Here is a 9,165-nt window from a genome sequence, read left to right as displayed (position 1 = left end):
TGATCTCCCTGTGCTATGCGGCTGCTTCCCACTAGCTATCTATTTTACGTTTGGTAGTGTATATATGTCCATGTCACTCTCTCACTTCGTCCCAGCTTACCCTTCCCCCTCCCCGTGTCCTCAAGTCCATTCTCTACATCTGTGTCTTTATTCCCATCTTTCCCCTAGGTTCTTCATGACCTTTTTTTTTTCCCCCTTAGATTCCATATATATGTGTTAGCATACTGTATTTGTTTTTCTCTTTCTGACTTACTTCACTCTGTATGACAGACTCTAACTCCATCCACCTCACTACAAATAACTCCATTTCATTTCTTCTTATGGCTGAGTAATATTCCATTGTGTATATGTGCCACATCTTCTTTATCCATTCATCTGATGATGGACATTTAGGTTGCTTCCATGTCCTGGCTATTGTAAATAGAGCTGCAATGAACATTTTGGTACATGACTCTTTTTGAATTATGATTTTCTCAGGGTATATGCCCAGTAATGGGATTGCTGGGTCGTATGGTAGTTCTATTTTTACTTTTTTAAGGAACCTCCATACTGTTCTCCATAGTGGCTGTATCAAATTACATTCCCACCAACAGTGCAAGAGTGTTCCGTTTTCTCCACACCCTCTCCAGCCAGCCACAAAATCTTAACTTTTAAAGGCAGAGAACGTGCAGGTCAACAAGATACGAAATCACGTGGTAAAAGTCATGTCCTGAGAATAGCCTCCCTTCCTTGGCGGGTGCGTTACTCCCTCAGAAACAGGCACTGTCGGGGCGGTTAGAAAGTGTTCCGGCAGCTTGGTGCCCCCGAGAGGCCGCCCAGCCGGACTCTGCCAGGACGAGGGGCCCTTGGAGCTGACACCCCTGCGGGCCTGCGGGGCCTCACGCCTCCTCCCCTCCCTTCCCGCCGGGGTCCACCTCCCTGTGGACCTCCCCGGTCTCTGCAGAGGGGTCAGCCCCGAGCCGCTGCCTGGCCCGCTCCTCAGTTTTGCCCTCACCTGCCAGCTGACTTCCCTGGGCCCTGGGCCCACAATTCATGGCAACGCCCTCATCTGGAGGGTGACCATCCCCAGTGACGTGACGGATGCGTGAAGACTGTTCTCAGACCAAACTCGTGGACTCCGGGGGACTCTAACATTTCCCCCAGTGTTCCCAGAATCCAGATCTCCTGACCCAAGAATGACAGATGTTCGTGTGGACGGTCCGTCTCTGCCAGCCTCTCGCCCTCTCTGGGAGCAGCGCCACCACCCTTCCTCCGGAATCTTCACCTCGACTGTTTCAACCTCCGCACGCGGCCTCCTGAGGGCCTGCCTCTCAGACCACGTCTCATTGCACTTTACCTTCCACGCCGCACATACCTCTGCCACTTCATCCTACGCCTTCCTTTTCTCCCAGGTCACCAGCTGGTTCTGATCTTACTGTCTCCTCTCTCCCTGCCTCGCCCTCGCTCCACCTGGGTCCCTCCAACCCATGCCCCTGACCTGCTTCTGGCCGGGTCTCTCAGGAAACTCCGGGGGCCCCCATGACCCCGTCACCTGCAACCCGTCAGAGTTCAAGTTCCTGCTGGTGTGTGTCCATACTCAACAGAAGACAGGCTCCCCAAGGACAACATGCACCTCATTCACCTGCAACCCCAGGCCAGTAAGTGACTGTTAGTTAATCTCTCACCTGCTGTGAAGGTTCTAGAAGCAGTCTGGCAGGGCCTGAAAAGCCGAGGGGCTTGCAGAGGGTAGTGAGCTGTCTGGACCCTCGGAAAGTCGCAGCACCCAGAGTACTGCTACGATCTAAAGAAAACCAAAGCCATTTGGGTCCTTCGCTACAGGCTTCCCACTCCAAATGGGAGAACCAGCCACATCATCGTTCAGGAGCTGATGTGCATGAGGAAGTCACCTCCACCACGTCCACCTGCAGCGCACGGCGGCCACCAGCTCCCCGAAGACCACGTTGCATCTAAGGTTGGTCTGGGGTTTTCCTGCAACGACAGTCAACACGCATGCGCATCCCAGGTACTATGGGTGCAGAGTACACTGCAAAGCGATAGGGCGTCCTGGGCACACCCCGAGGTGTGACTCACATCGGCACTGGCAGTGAGCCGTCCTCCGAGCTCACCCACCTTCCGTCTGTCCGCGGAGGGTCGAGCCGTCCGCGATGGTGTGCGCCAAATACGGTCCCCAACCCTACCGGCGTCAGTAAGAACCAAAACTGAAAGCGAGAGGGAGCAGGAATTCCCTTCCCCGTCCTTCGGATGCCTGGCACCACCTTTGTCCTGACCACCAGTCTGGCACTGCCTTGTGGACGCAGGGCTGTGAGGGGCTGGTATTCACCGGTTTCAGCACCGACAGGCACCTGCCGTCCAGGTAACAGGCGTCCAGTGTGTGTTGGTGAGGAGAACGCACCGACCGCTGGTCTGAGGACGCTGAAGTGCCAAGTACACAGGACCTACGCTCCTTACGCAGGTCCCTCGGCCACCAGGAAACAAAGCCTGTTCCCCGAAGTGTTCACTGAGGCTGCACACGCTCAGTCGTGGTCGGCGGGGCTCGTTCCCTGGTGTCCGTGCCCTGACCCCAGCACCTGCGGGAGTTTTATTATTAGAGTGGCGTTTTTATACTTTGCAAATCACTTTTACACCCATGACTTTGTGTGATCTTACAGCCTTCCCAGAAGTGGATGGGCAGATGGGATGGTTAATGGTGAGTAAACCGAGGCACGGACAGGTCAGACCTCAGCTGCAAGGTCCACGCGGGGAGGCGCCCATGGACAGGGTCCCAGCGCTGGCGTGGAGTCACTGCAGCTTCAGAGGGTCCACAACATTCACAAGCAACCACACGGGAGCGTGGACGACCCCTGGGAGGGGTCTGGCTCAAGGGCAAGAGACACAGAGCTTCCCAAGCGCTGCAGCTTCTGGGGCGAAAGGGGCTCGGAAACGTGCGCTGGATCATTAGGTTTGTTTTAATGGTGCAGCGTGTGCTCTGGTACAAAGGCTTAATTATTCCAGCTCAGCCATTAGTTCCCACACAGCAGAGACGACACGAGATGTTATAAAGTCCTGTCTCCCGGCCATCGGCCCACCAGGCCTGGCCACAAGGACACGTCAAAAGCAGCGGCAGCTCCTGCCAGGAGCATTCGCCACGTGTCCTAGGACATCAGAGCCCAGGTGACAGGAGGTGTCTGGGAGGCGGGGCAGCAGGACAGAGAGCGCCCACTCCCCGCTCCCAGACGGACCAGGCAGAGCTGGCCCCCAGAGCAGAGGGGTGGGCTGCCCAGCTTCACACAGATGGACAGCTCCCACCCAGACCCAGAGCCGGCGTCGGGAACTTGCTGCGAACCTACAGGGCTGGAAGGAAATCATTCATTTGACTGGAGAACAAGATGTACCCAGAAACCCGTCCAACATCCTGCTGCCACCACCAGGAAAACACAGAGAAGGCTCTGCACAGCATAGCTGCCATTGCACAGACCTGAGCGCCGGGAACAGGCACCAGCCTGCCCGCATTCTTCTCTCCCGCCCGGCAAGGAGCAGCCAGGAAGACACAAAGGGCTGTGGAGAGTTCAAAGGCTGAGAAACTGGCTGCATCATTGCTACCAGCACTTAGACACTGGGAGCTGAAAAACTCCGCCAGAGAGGTGATCAGAGGTCACTTTCTCTCGGCATCAAGCACAGCAAGGAGATTTCCTGGAGGCGGGGTCTCCAAGGCTTAGTTTGTTTCCTATACACGGGCACACACATACATGCACACGTGCACATGCCTGTACAGGTGCACACACGCACACACACCTGTCTCTTTAATAAGCAACCTGCTGGAAAGAGGGGCCTGGAAAGACGAGGCTTCTCTGCAGAAACCGTCCTCCTGACAAAGCCTCTGTCTGCTTGTTCAGAGCGGCTTCCCCAGCCTCTCTTCTCACAGCCGCCAGCGCAGAAAGAGCACCTCCCAATAAACTGCAGCGAACGCTTCTCAGGCTTTTTTAAGTGAAAAAAAAAAACCTGGCATAATCACGAGGGGAGCGCAGATTCTGTTTGAACAGTGCTGAGACCCGCTGCCACGCGGGGCACCCGGGAGTGGACAGGGGATGGGGGTCGCCCCACAGCAGCACGTCGTGGAGAATCGGACTTAGTGAGGGGTTCCTGGCTTCCACGCTTTGCTCTTTTTTCCATGTGGAGACGTAAAAGAAAATCTAGGCAGGAATGGAGTCCAAGGACCTGGTTCTTAGCTCAGGAAGAGGGACAGGAACTTGAGAAAACCTACAGAACTCAAGAAGACTCTGGAAGTACATCGATTAAAAATAAACAAACACAATAAAAAAAAATTAAATAACCATCAAAATATTAACAACCAGCACATTGGCAGGGCCGGCTTTGCACCAGAGGACGGTCTGCAGCCCCTTCCTGAGGACAGAAAGAAGGTGACACACCTGGAAGGAGCCTTGAAACAGCTGCCCAGGCCCAAGGCCGCATCTCCAGGACCCTCCCTCCACCCCTGTCTCCTCTGCCCCCGAGGGCCTCCACCTTGGGGAGGATGGAATTGAGCTGTCAGGATTGTTTTGTGGGGAGAGTCGGTGATACACGTGGTTCGGTGTGCCCTCAGCACAGCACCTGCTGTTAGCTCTCATCTGTGTTACCACTGCTGTTAGCAGTGTATCCTTTTCTGATAGCATTTTCTCTGCTCTGTTTTGGTTCCTTCGACACTGTTTCTATACCTTCATGTTGTTTTCATGGGAAGGCTGTTAATTCTACGTTTGGCCTGAGTTTAAGTAATCAAACTTTCTTTTTATTAGTCCCACTTAAAAACCACAGTCATTGAATGAAATGTGTTGAAATGTGGCCACTGCCCCGTGAGATGACCCTGCAGGGCCTCAGAGGCCTGCGCATGCCGGGTGCCCGAGCTTGGTGCCAGTGTTTAGATTTGTGGGTTTTTTCTCAGGCTGAAGGGGAGGTTGGCAGTCGGGACCAGAGCAAGGAGTCGCTTGCTGTGGAACGGGACCCCATTCCTGCAAATGTTCCACGTTTCCTTCCCGTGACAGGCACTGGAGTGTGTGCTTATGTGCACGTGCAGACCCAGGAAAGGAGGCTGCGATTCCCTGGAAGGACGCGGAACCCCTGCGGACGGGGCAGTTGGGCTTCTCGGTGATGGAGCTGCAGGCGGACGGCGCCTCGGACTCAGTAACTGTCCACGGTGCACATTGTCCCCTGTGTCAACTCAGTGACAGAGCCCTTGTTCCTCGGGTTCAAAGGGAGCAGCTCCCGGGTCCCAGATCTTCCCAACAGACCAACCAGCCCGGGGAACCTGCCCGGTGCTTTCCACACTGCTGGTAAAGGTGAGACCCAATTTTATAAATACAAGTGGATCGTGTGGGGAAAAAAGAGATTTAAGTTAGGGAGAAAATTCTTTACCTTTGCCTAAAAAGTCAGGTAGGTATTTAAATTTCACTGCGCAGGACCCTTGCACAGCCGACCGGGTGGCCAGGCTGTGAAGGAGTGATGCCCCATCCAGGCTCCGGACATGGGCTCCCGAGGGCATGGAGCCCGCCCGGCCCCGGCCAGGTCGGTGGGGAGTCTCTGCCTCAGACACGGGGCTCCCCTTTGTCTCTCCTCCAGCCACACCTCCAGTGGTCCATCTGCTTTGTACACTTTACCTATTCACTCTTTACTCCCCATCTTCTGGAAAGTCACACAAATGTGTGCCAGACAGCAGTGCCACCCACAAGGGAACACATGGTCCTAGTTCAGGATCGGGGAGCAAAGTTCTGCAAGGGAGCAGAACGAAAAGCAGGTATTGAAAGAACTATTTTGCGTGGGCTTCACTTGAATAATTAGAGAATCCCCTAGACAGTCTTAAAAGTAACCTAGAGGCTCAAAGATTTCACACTCATTACATTTTCTGTGTTGCCTTCATATCTGAATTCATCCAGTGAATGGTATTTATTCAATAATTGTGGGTCCAAGTTTTACCTATATATTAACCTCAGGATTGGTTTTACCTTTGTTACATGGTTTAAGTCTGGGTGACACAGTATCTTGATGATAGACTATAATCATTTTAGACAGAAATGATCAGAATAATACTGGTTACTTTACAAGAATTTAGAGGGGCCAGGTCCCCAGACCCATGGATTTACAGCCCACATTTTGAGTAATTCCATGCTCACTGTCAATATGCAATTCACAATGTCTAACATCAGTAACTTGGTCAATCAGTTGGCTCACCATTGCAACATGTATACCGGTTTTGCTATGTTTCAATAAAAGTCACCACAGACATCATGAGTTTCAAAGGTGATTCCATGAAAGGAATGTATGGAACTGGTCTTGGCAGGAGCCACTGCAAATAAAATATTTCCATTCTAAAAGGCTTTTCTAAACCCATACTTATACTTAATTTTAACTGTTGAGCCAGTCACCAGACTCAGTTGGGTGATTAACAGTATCCGTGGAAAGCACACGCTTTGCCAGGAGCAGAGGAGGGCTTGGACAAGCTCAGGGAGCCTCGCAGGAAATTCGTGTTAGATCTTCAGGAGTTTTTTAGCTGCTTGTTAAGTTTTACCATGATTGAATTTCTTAAATTCTATAAACGTACACCTGAATAAATTATATTCAATGCAAAAATAATAAGAACTCAAATATCATCACTTCCTAAATATTTTATTCCGTTTCACTGTGCCCGGCGTCCCTGAGGCCGCGTGTGGATCACGGCAGGTGGCGGGGGGCAGGTCAGGGGCTCCTGGGCTCAGACTCCAGCTCTGAGCTCACTCGCGTCTCGTGGGGGAATGAGCTGGTGCAAGCTGGGGCGTTCACACCACGGACAGCAGCAAACATCACAGATCAGGGCTTGAGTCCCAGGTGAGGAAAAGGAGGAAGAAAGCATTTGTGATGCAAACGAGACCTGAAAGTGTGTGTCTGACAAGCACGGCACGTGGAGGGCCAGCTCCTGCCATGCCCACCTGCTGTCCAGTCTGGAGAGAAGCCGCGTCGCCGCCCAAGAGCAAGCGAAGTCCTGCTCCACCCCCACCCCTCCCCTCGGCCGCCCGAGCCAGCGTAAGTGGGAAGACGCCAGCCCACAGTCACATCTGTCCACAGACGCGAGGTCCCAGCAAAAGTCAGCAAAAGCCATCTCTGAGAGGGGATGTGTGGTAAGGAGTCTTGTCTGTTACTGTCCGGCGAGTGCTCTCAGCCTGAGAGCAGGTGACCGGGCTCCCTGCGACCTCACCGGGGCTCCCGGGGCCGCACAGGGGGACCAGGGCCCAGGGCCTCCCGACGTGTGGGGAGCTGAACCGTCCCGCCCGTCATCACGAGAGCAGCTCTGAACAGTGTGTTTCCATGCCCTCGCTTTATCTTTAGCTCCACCTGGGTGTGCTTTTCTAAATCAATAAAACCCTCAATAAGGAATGGGAAAGTGAGGTCAGGACAGGGATATCACCGCGATGTCTGCCTGGTACAGATGTGGACTCACCGCCGGGGTGACCCCCCCCCCCACAAGAATCCACCAGTAAAGTGGCGCCCAGGGCGCTCCATCCAGTTTAATAATGATATTTGACGCGGGTGACTTCCCATACACTCAATGAGTTACGCTATTCTACCTCTAAAGTATAGCGGGGCTGCGTGCAGACTGCGTCAGGAAAGCCTCCGCATCAGAGGTCAGAGGGTCAAACGTTCAGACAAAAACTAAAGATGCCTTTTTCTTTAATAATGAAAAATACAGTGTCGAGATGAACTCAAACACACCACAAGACATCTCTTAATACGATAAAAACTTTGAGGAATATAAAGAATGCCTTGACCAAGCCTCAAGGAAAAACATTTGCCTGTTCCTGAGACGCAGGAGAAGTTGAAAAGGTTCGTCTACATAAAATATGACTCTCCGAGTCTGCCGAGGTCAGCGAGACCCGGGACGGCCAGCGTGATCTGAAGCTCGTTTGCACTGGTTCCTCCCTTCTTGTATCTCTGCATCTTTCTTTTACTTCCTCTCCGTCCCTCCAACTTCACCCCCGAGGGGCGCACACCACCCACAGTGAGGGCGGCATGGTCAGGGTCCAGCGCTGAGTTCCTGCCTCCTGATTGGACGCACTGTCTTGGTCTCCTGGTGTCCCAACTCTCGGGGCAGTGGGAGGACAGACGCAAGTTAGCTCAAACCATCAGACTCACTTTGTTACAGATTAGTCACAGGTTCCCTCACCACGGCTTGTCTTTCTGAGTTCCTATTTCCCTCGGAATTTTTTACAAGCCAGCATCTCTCCACAGGTAAGATGCTGACACACATGCTCACTGGCAGGTTACGGAGAACATGAGTGTGACTACAGTCTAAAATTATATGTTCAGGGGACTTCCCTGGGGGTCCAGTGGTTAAGACTCCATGCTCCCAATTCAGGGGGCCCCGGTTCGATCCCCGGTCAGGGAACTAGATCCTGCAGGCCGCAACTGAAAAAAAAAAAAAAGATCCCGCATGCCACAACTAAGACCCAGAGCAGCCAAATAAATAAATAAATAAATATTTAAAAAATAATAATAATAAAATAAAATGAAATTATATGTTCAGGAAGGAGGAAATAATATCTAAGGCTTTTAGTGAATTAATAGATTTTAAAACCTACTGGCAAACGTCAAAGTAGTTTAAGCTTCAAATCCTCTCCCAAAACAATAATTGCTTCCTAGGTGTGCAATTGAAAACACTGTACCACTTTCAGAAATACTGGTACTTTTTAAAAAAACATCTTATGTAGTCATGGAAACACGAATATGGTGAGAAGAAAGAGATTTTTTTCAAGTCTTTTAATATAAAGTAAAACAGAGTTTCAAGCCAGAAACAAATGATCACAGACTAGTTTCTGATGACCAAAATCACAAAAGCAAAAACTGCAAAAGGATAAATCAGCATTATTACCGTACTGCCGGGAAGAGAATGTTATAGTTAAAGTTGCATAAATATTTTCACCCTAAATCCCATTTATCATTTTCCTTCATGTATAATTTTCTGAAAAACAAAGCATTTTCCCTGAAAACTTTCCAGCTATGATTTTCTCCTTCTCCAGGGGTCACTTATTTACATTTTGGAAAAATCTGAGTAACATCTGTTCGAGGGCTTTGGCTTTTAGGGAGGAAAGAAGTGGAGGGAGCACATGATAATATACTTGTCCCTAAAAACTATTGACTCATTGTAACTTCAGATCCCTAATCGGT

The sequence above is a fragment of the Balaenoptera physalus genome (genome assembly GCF_965194825.1).
Source record: "Balaenoptera physalus genome assembly, chromosome: 17".
In the NCBI taxonomy this organism is placed as follows: domain Eukaryota; kingdom Metazoa; phylum Chordata; class Mammalia; order Artiodactyla; family Balaenopteridae; genus Balaenoptera; species Balaenoptera physalus.
This window is presented reverse-complemented; position numbering follows the sequence as displayed.